Here is a 9,844-nt window from a genome sequence, read left to right as displayed (position 1 = left end):
TTCCCCATGCCCGTGCCCTAGATCCAGAAAATCTGAATGTACACAGTGTTTGGGGCTGCTATTTACATTTCAAAAGCAATCGCCACAGGCTTCAAATAGTATGCTTTTCTGGTACTTTCATTAGATAAGTTTTCCACTTACATAGCCATTAATAATACCACTATAGGGCCATGAATGTTAGCACAAAACATGTTTCCAGATATCAAAATATATCACAAAGCTATCCCAAGTAAAGCTTGTTCTGTTTAGCACAAGAATTAACAAATTAACAGAGATGTCCAAAACAGGACTCTAATAAATGATAAAAGTGGCAGTTCTAATTAGTGTAGAAAGGATAGGTTAGTCATGAAATGGAGATGGTAATTAATCATTTAGGGGAAATAGATACCTACCTCATGCAAATTCCTGATGGATAAAAATGTTGATAGAAAAAATAAAACCATAAAAGAACTAGAAGAAACAAGGGTGGTGATCTCAGGATGAGGTGGACCTTCCCCAGGAAACAAGGAAAGGAACCAAAAACGAAACTGTGAGAGGTGACAAAACAAAAATACAGAATCCCACCATCAAAAAGCAGACCAATGGGAAAATATACTGGCAGTGTGTACTATAGAAGAAAAAAGAAGAAATTGAGTAAGGCTGAATTGAATCCATCTCCATTTTAGTTGGCTCCTGACACATAATATTAAAAATCAGCAGAAGTTAGAGTAAGTCCTGAAAAGGCTAACATTCGGTCATCTGCTTGTGAACCTGCTGACCCTCATGATCAGGAAGTTCTTCCTGGTGTCCAACCTGCATTCGTCTTGCTGCAACAAGAGCCTCTTCTACACTTCTGTCCTTAGGGCCTCTCCTTGAGGCCGCTAGGCACTTCGTGTGGCTCCAGGGGGTCCTGGCCAGGAGACTTCAGGGCCTTCCTTTGCTGGGAGATGTAGTTCAGCCACAGGCAAGGTCTGGGAGACTTCAGGTTTCTCGGAGGGTTCATTGGCCTTCAGCCTGTTCACATGTGCCCACAGCCGGCCCTCCTCTCACTTTCTACCTCCCCATCCCCAACTTCGTCCTGAGCCCACCAGGATCCTTTCTGGGCCTTGTCCTGAACTCTGTTCTGAACCTTCTCTGGCCCGCCCCTTGGTCATCTGCCGCCCACTGACCCATCCCAGGCCCTGGCCGGAGCCCCCATGGCCACGTCCTGTTGGCCAAACTGCTGCTCCGAGCCTGGCCGGCTGTGTGCAGGGAACAGATGGGCTTCCCGTGGATGCGGCAGCAGTGCAGAAGCTAATCCACTTTTATCTCGTTATGGTGACAGCCACCCTGTTAAATGGAATGGACTATCGATTCGGGGCTCACTTCCAGCCTGAGGATTTTCCATCACAGGCCTGAGTAGAATAGGAGAAAAGCAACACTTATTAACTCGGGTGCCAGTCAGGGAGAGGCTGGAATGGGGGCAGGTGCTGGGCGGGATGTGCTGCAGATGCCAATGGTACTGGGGATCCAGGCTCAGACCCAAGTCCCGGGGAGCCCCTCCTTATCCCCTCCCCCAAGGTGACAAGGGGAAGTGAGGGGCCAGAGACACACACACACACACACACACACACACACACGCAATACTGACACACATATACTCATAATATCAACACATGAATACACACACAACACTGACAGATGTACACACCCAAAGCTGAAACACATGTACACATACACCCAACAATGAATTATGGGCACACTTACGCATACACACTAACATTGACACACACATGCACACAATGCTGACACATATAGATACCCATATGTACACACAAGGCAGCATGCTGACACACCCACATCCCACTGCTGACACAGATCCACATATGAACATCCACATATGAACACAACAGGGATGCACATTGACACAAATACTCAACACTGACACGTGCACGCTCATTACTGACACACATATCCTCCTCGTGCTGACACAGTCATGCATAATCCTGACATATATATGTTCAGTGCCAACACACACAGACACACAGCCCTGGTGCACACACTCACACGGCGCTAGACACATAGGCTTACATCACATGCTGACAGGTTCCTGCTCATGGTGCGGACACATGCCCGCCATGAATGCACACACGAGCACACCCTCACTGACCTACATTCTACAGACACATCCAGTATGCACCAGCGTCCACGTCCAAGCGACACATCTGTGCCGCACTTACAGCCTACCATCGACAGACACAAATGCGGTGTGATGCTGGCATGTGGTCTTGCATCTACTGCCGACACACCAGTTAATGATGCATGTGTGTATAATATGTACACACATATACACGATAGTCTCTCTGACACACACACACACACACACACACACACACACACAGACTCAAAAACCCACCGGCAGCTCCCTTGGTTCAGGCCCCTGTCAGTATGAAACACCTCTGCTATGTCCTGGGCAGGTGCTGAGGCTGGATGGAAGATGGGACTCAGTGCCTGCCCTCAAGGAGTTTTGCCTCCAGTAGGTGAGACGACACCCAGAGACTTAAAGCTAATTTCTGTAGTGTTAGCACATGCCCCCTTGCTGTTCTAAGCACTTTGCAGGGGTACACTTTTAAAATCTCCAGTACCCTAGTGAAAGTATTAGTCGCTCAGTTGTGTCTGACTCTTTGCAATCCCATGGACTCTAGCTCTCTAGGCTCCTCTGTCCATGGGATTCTCCAGGCAAGAATACTGGAGTGGGTTGCCATGCCTTTCTCCAGGACATCTTCTCAACCCAGGGATCAAGCCTGGATCTTCTGCATTGCAAGCAGATTCTTCACCCTCTGAGCCACCAGGGAAACCCCCAGACTCATACATTGAAGCCTTAATTCCCAATGTGGTGGTATTTGGAGTTGTGGCCTTTGGGAGGTAATTAGGTTTAGATGAGGTCATGAGGGTGGGGCCCCCATGATGGGATTAGTGCCCTTATAAAAAAGACATCAGAGTGCTTGTTCTCTCTTTGTCCCCCCTCCTCTGCCTAGCATGCAGAAGAGGTTATGTTAGAATATAGCAAAATAGCAGCAGCCTCAGCCAGGAAGAGGGTTCTCACCAGAGCCAAACCATGCTGGCATCCTGAATTTGGACTCTCAGCATCCAGACCTGTGAGAAAATAAAGTTCTGTTATTGAAGCCCCACCCTCACTGCCAGTCTGTGGTATTTCTTTATGGCAGCCTGAGCTGACCAGGCTGCTGGAGGCGGCTGGCCTGAGACCAGCACGGAGACCTGGCTCTCACTGACCATCTGCAGCCCAGGACTTGTCTTATGTCTCTTTCTCACTTGTAAAGTGGGGGCCTGGGTTGGATGCTCTCCAAAGACCTGGCCCATGTTGACACCATGTGAGCCTGGAATCAGGGTCTTTCCCAGCTCCTTGGTGAGTCTCTGGAGGGGAGTTGTGGAAGGCAGACCTGCAGGGCCCTTGCTCCCCCTTACCCCATTTCTTGGAGCTGTGGCTTGGCAGTGGTGGGAGGTGGGGTCGATGGGTGGGGAGGAGTTCCCCACTATGACCCTCCCTGTCTGTGGACTGGGGGCATCAGGGTGACACCATGGTCAGGCCTTCCCAAGGCACTTCTGCAGAGTAGGATGTGGGTCAGAACGCTGAAGACAGTGGTGTCCATCCAGGGTCCCCCGGACCTGGGGACTCACTGACACTGCCCTGGGGGTCTCTTTTGTCCCCAACCAGCCAAGGCGTCCTCCAGCTCACCTCAGCCCAGCTGCTTCCCCAACATCAGTCCAGCTGTCTCCCCGCTCAGCCCAGCTAGCTGTCCTCCACCTCAGTCCAGCTGCCTCTCTAACATGAGTCCAGCTGTCTCCCCCCTCAGCCCAGCTAGCTGTCCTCCACCTCAGTCCAGCTGCCTCTCTAACATGAGTCCAGCTGTCTCCCCCCTCAGCCCAGCTGACCCAGCCGTTCCCCCACATCAGTCCAGCTGTCTCCCCCCTCAGCCCAGCTAGCTGTCCTCCACCTCAGTCCAGCTGCCTCTCTAACATGAGTCCAGCTGTCTCCCCCCTCAGCCCAGCTGACCCAGCCGTTCCCCCACATCAGTCCAGCTGTCTCCCCCCTCAGCCCAGCTAGCTGTCCTCCACCTCGGTCCAGCTGCCTCTCTAACATGAGTCCCGCTGTCTCCCCCCTCAGCCCAGCTGACCCAGCCGTTCCCCCACATCAGTCCAGCTGTCTCCCCCCTCAGCCCAGCTAGCTGTCCTCCACCTCAGTCCAGCTGCCTCTCTAACATGAGTCCCGCTGTGTCCCCCCTCAGCCCAGCTGACCCAGCCGTTCCCCCACATCAGTCCAGCTGTCTCCCCCCTCAGCCCAGCTAGCTGTCCTCCACCTCGGTCCAGCTGCCTCTCTAACATGAGTCCCGCTGTCTCCCCCCTCAGCCCAGCTGACCCAGCCATTCCCCCACATCAGTCCAGCTGTCTCCCCCCTCAGCCCAGCTAGCTGTCCTCCACCTCAGTCCAGCTGCCTCTCTAACATGAGTCCAGCTGTCTCCCCCCTCAGCCCAGCTGACCCAGCCGTTCCCCCACATCAGTCCAGCTGTCTCCCTGCTCAGCCCAGCTAGCTGTCCTCCACCTCGGTCCAGCTGCCTCTCTAACATGAGTCCCGCTGTGTCCCCCCTCAGCCCAGCTGACCCAGCCGTTCCCCCACATCAGTCCAGCTGTCTCCCCCCTCAGCCCAGCTAGCTGTCCTCCACCTCAGTCCAGCTGCCTCTCTAACATCAGTCCAGCTGTCTCCCCCCTCAGCCCAGCTAGCTGTCCTCCACCTCGGTCCAGCTGCCTCTCTAACATGAGTCCCGCTGTCTCCCCCCTCAGCCCAGCTGACCCAGCCGTTCCCCCACATCAGTCCAGCTGTCTCCCCCCTCAGCCCAGCTAGCTGTCCTCCACCTCGGTCCAGCTGCCTCTCTAACATGAGTCCCGCTGTCTCCCCCCTCAGCCCAGCTGACCCAGCCGTTCCCCCACATCAGTCCAGCTGTCTCCCCCCTCAGCCCAGCTAGCTGTCCTCCACCTCAGTCCAGCTGCCTCTCTAACATGAGTCCCGCTGTGTCCCCCCTCAGCCCAGCTGACCCAGCCGTTCCCCCACATCAGTCCAGCTGTCTCCCCCCTCAGCCCAGCTAGCTGTCCTCCACCTCGGTCCAGCTGCCTCTCTAACATGAGTCCCGCTGTCTCCCCCCTCAGCCCAGCTGACCCAGCCATTCCCCCACATCAGTCCAGCTGTCTCCCCCCTCAGCCCAGCTAGCTGTCCTCCACCTCAGTCCAGCTGCCTCTCTAACATGAGTCCAGCTGTCTCCCCCCTCAGCCCAGCTGACCCAGCCGTTCCCCCACATCAGTCCAGCTGTCTCCCTGCTCAGCCCAGCTAGCTGTCCTCCACCTCGGTCCAGCTGCCTCTCTAACATGAGTCCCGCTGTGTCCCCCCTCAGCCCAGCTGACCCAGCCGTTCCCCCACATCAGTCCAGCTGTCTCCCCCCTCAGCCCAGCTAGCTGTCCTCCACCTCAGTCCAGCTGCCTCTCTAACATCAGTCCAGCTGTCTCCCCCCTCAGCCCAGCTAGCTGTCCTCCACCTCGGTCCAGCTGCCTCTCTAACATGAGTCCCGCTGTCTCCCCCCTCAGCCCAGCTGACCCAGCCGTTCCCCCACATCAGTCCAGCTGTCTCCCCGCTCAGCCCAGCTAGCTGTCCTCCACCTCAGTCCAGCTGCCTCTCTAACATGAGTCCCGCTGTGTCCCCCCTCAGCCCAGCTGACCCAGCCGTTCCCCCACATCAGTCCAGCTGTCTCCCCCCTCAGCCCAGCTAGCTGTCCTCCACCTCGGTCCAGCTGCCTCTCTAACATGAGTCCAGCTGTCTCCCGCCTCAGCCCAGCTGACCCAGCCGTTCCCCCACATCAGTCCAGCTGTCCCTCTCAACAGCACAACTGTCCCCTCAGATCAGTCCAGCTCTTCCTCCAATCAGTCAACCACCCTCCCAGTATCAGATGCTACTCTAAGCTACTACTCTTTCCATTGGTCCAGAGGACCTTCCCGTATCAGCCCAGGTGCTTCACAGTGTGAACTCAGTTGCTCTCTCACACCTACTGCCCGTTACCCCATATCTGTCCAGATGTTCCCCATGTCACCCAGCTGTTGTACGTATTGGACAAGCGTTTGTCCCATCTGCTCAGCTGTCCTCCCACAACATCTAGCTGGCTCTTCTTCCCCAGATCACCCCAGCTGTTCCCCTCTTATCTGTTCAGCATTTTCCCCCCAGCACATCAGCCCAACTGTTTTCCCCTGTTTCCCCCATCAGCTGGTTCTTCTCTCCTTATACCTGTTCAGTGGTTCTCTTTTTCGGGCACTTTCTCAGGGAGTGGCAGGGCTATATTGGGTCCCCCCCGGGCAATCTCTCTTGTGTTGGTAGATGGTTCCCCTTGCTCTGTTCCAGCTTCCCTCATGCATATGGTAAGCAGGGGCATGGCATGTCTGTCTAATCCTGGGCTCATACCCTGATCTTCCCTGAGAGGCACAGGGTCGGGAGGATGAGGCACCCAAGACTGGGAGAAGATGGAGAGAATTCAGGCATCCCCATCACCCTACTGACAGGAGGGACCTCAGCATCATCTCTGACCCTTCCCAGAGTCAGGGGGAGTGCCTGGCATTACCCTATCCCCAGAGAGGCAGGAGGAGGCCGAGGCATTCTACAGTCACCCCAGCTCTGGATATGAAAGACAAACCTTCACCATCCACTTCTGCATAGAGACAGGAGAAACCCCTGGAATCATCTTCCCCACCTTAATCTGAACCCCAGAGAAGAAAAGACAGATCCTGATTAAATATGCAAATTAAAGCAGATGGCGGAGCACAGTGATGGACAGGCTGTCAGGAGAGCATGTCACCATGTGATGCGTGTGCATGTGTGTATGTGTGTCTGTGTGATTAGTGGGGGGAAAATACTGAGTGAGCGAGGGGGAAGAGCCTGGGGTGTGGCGCTGCCTCTGGCCAATGGGGCTAGACGGGCGGGGCAGGGTAAGGCGGGGTGAGCAGGTACGGAGTCTGCAGGAGGGAAGAGGGTAGGTGATGACCTCCCACAGTCGGCCAGCCCAGGACCTCCCTGTGACCAGCTCTGCAGGCCTCTCCAGGCCAGGATGCTAATTCTACCAGATTAGGGCTGGGACAGGAGGGGATTTGTTGGTGTAATCTGTACCTGTATCTCTGCTCTTGCCATCGGCCAAACAATAAAAGACACAATATTTACACAACTTACCGGGGGAAGCAATATTGGGTCATTGATTTTGTGTCCCTTGGATTTTCACGGGCTAAACCTTAATGGTTTTTAATCATAAAATATTAGCGCCGCAGGGTGCTTAGCACTGGCACCTCGCTGGTGAAGGATGGCTCCCCCGCCCCCCTCCACAGCTCCAAGGGGAGCGCCCCGAAGGGGAGGGGCCAGTATCCTGCTACACACACACACACACACAGGCACACACACGCACACGCGCACACATACACCCAGGACAGCAGAGTCTCTGGGAGCCTGCCCTGGGATTGGCCCAGACTTAGGCACATTTAGGGGAGTCCCTGGGTTGGGAAGATCTCTTAGAGAAGGAAATGGCAACCCACTCCAGTATTCTTACCTGGAGAATCCCATGGACAGGAGCCTGGCGGGCTATAGTCCACTGGGTCGCAGAGAGTCAGACAGGACTGAGTGACTAAGTGCAGCAGCTGGAGAATAGGGCGCCCCATGATCAGTCCCCCCAGTTCTAGAAGCAGAGCAGGAGTAAGGAAATCAACTCATACTCATATAAAGGAGGTTTGGCTTCATCAGGGATATTTAGAATAAAAGCTTTTGCCCTCTTCTTTCCCTCTTCCAGGTACATTCTTCACCCTAGCTCAGTGTGGGGACCCCTACCTACGTCATATCTCTAGGTGGAGGGGTCCACAGGATGGGGCCAGGTCGCATTCATTTCTGTGTATTCAGCATTTGGCCCAGTGCCTGGAGCATCACTGGTTGAATGGATGGATGAGGGACTGTGCTAGACTCTGAGGGTAGGTTTCCTACAGAGGCTTTTCATTCATTCATTCAACAAATACTAATATTTACTGATCCCCTACTGTGTGCCTGATCTCAGAGGTGAACTTGACCCAGGCCCTACCCTCACCAGGGTAAGTGTGGTGGTCAGGGAGGCTTCAGGTGCTGGGGGTGGGAAGGGGATATAGAGAATGAAATGGAAAGGGCTTTTGAATAGGGAGTTTGAGATGCCTGAATGAAGCTCAGCCTCCCAAGGGGACCACTTTGAAGAACCAAACTTGTGAGATGTTGCCATCTGAACACAACAGCTCCTCCTCATCCCAGGCAGGGAGGGCTTCCAGACGAGGCTTCCTTGGAGAATGAGGTCTGGCTGTGGTGTGTGATGTGCGGGAAGCCCACTGCCTGGGAGAGGCTGGTTTCTTTGGTTCAGAAGAGGCGGGTGGGGGATGTTGTTGCTGTTGTTTATCTTTTTTGAAAGTGAACACGCTGCCCACCCCACCCTGCATCTCTGCTCCCCAGCGCCCGCGGGGAAGTCGATAGCAATGGATTAAACAGTGAGGAGAAGGCAGAGAGCACAATTGGAAGAAAGATAAAGATAATTAAAACTAATTCCAACTGTTCTCAGAGAAATCAATTTCATAACTTCAGTGCATCCCTAAGTTTGCTCCTGAGGCTCTGCAGCGCCGAGCAGAGGGCGTGCACTGGAGGGTGCAGACGCAGGTCTGTGTGTACGAGGGCCCTTGCGCATGTGTGTGTGCGTGACTTTATGCACATGCGTGGTGCATGTTCATGTCTATCTATCTATACACACACACATGCATGTTTTGTGCATGTAGGGGGCACACACAAAAGTGTGTCTCCATGGGGCACTGGCTCTTGGCCTCACTTTTGACCCTGAGTGGAAGGGGCAAGAGAGTCAGGGCAGCTAGGTGGGCTTAGGCTTTGTTTTTTCCACCAGGGCCTTCCTCTTGCCTACTTTACGGGCCTCTTGGCTAGTCCAACTCCCCTTTATACATATGTGAAATCGAGGCTCAGAGAGTAGAGTCTTGCCATGGGTCACACAGCAAGTGAGAAGCAGAGCTAGGGCTAGAATGCTGATCTCCTGGGCTTCCTCTGCCTCAGGGACATCACTGGTCATTTGTGTGAGGGCAGCCAGGGATGGAGGGGGAGGTAGAGCTGACCTTATATTGCTAGGAGCTCCCGTGTGAACAGCCTCTAATTCACTCACTCACTCATTCTTTTTTCTAAAAATAATTTTATGTACTTGTTTTTGACAGCGCTGGGTCTTTGTTGCTACGTGGACTTTTCTCAAGTTGCGGCGAGTAGGGGCTGCTCTCTAGTTGCAGTGCACGGGCTTCTCATTGCAGTGGCTTCCCTTGTTTCAGATCGTGGGCTCTAGGGTGCTCAGGCTTCAGTAGTTACAGCACGTGGGTTCAGTAGTTGTGTTTCCCAGGCTCTGGAGCACAGGCTCAATAGCTGTGGCATATGGGCTTAGTTGCTCTGCATCATGAGCGGTCTTCCCGGATCAAGGATTGAACCCATGTCTCCCGCATTGGCAGGCAGATTCTTTACCATGGAGCCACCTGAGAAGCCCACTCACTCATTCTTTACATGTAGACTGGGCACCTGCTGTGTGTCAGGCCCCCTGGGTTCTCTTGCTTGGCTGAGGGCTGGGAACTGGTCGCAGGTGCCTCTGGGAGAGGCCGGGTCCTCTGAAGGAGAGGACTGTGGATGGTGGCAGCCTTGGAAGCAGATCCCAGGACGGAGTACTCCTAAGATGCATGAGCTGCTAAAGGGTCCACCCTTGCCATGGTGGCTGATGCTGCAGGTGACTCCCGGGTG

The sequence above is a fragment of the Dama dama genome, chromosome 20 (genome assembly GCF_033118175.1).
Source record: "Dama dama isolate Ldn47 chromosome 20, ASM3311817v1, whole genome shotgun sequence".
Classification (NCBI taxonomy): Eukaryota; Metazoa; Chordata; class Mammalia; order Artiodactyla; family Cervidae; genus Dama; species Dama dama.
The sequence above is the reverse complement of the archived record's forward strand: the minus strand, read 5'-3'. Positions refer to the sequence as shown.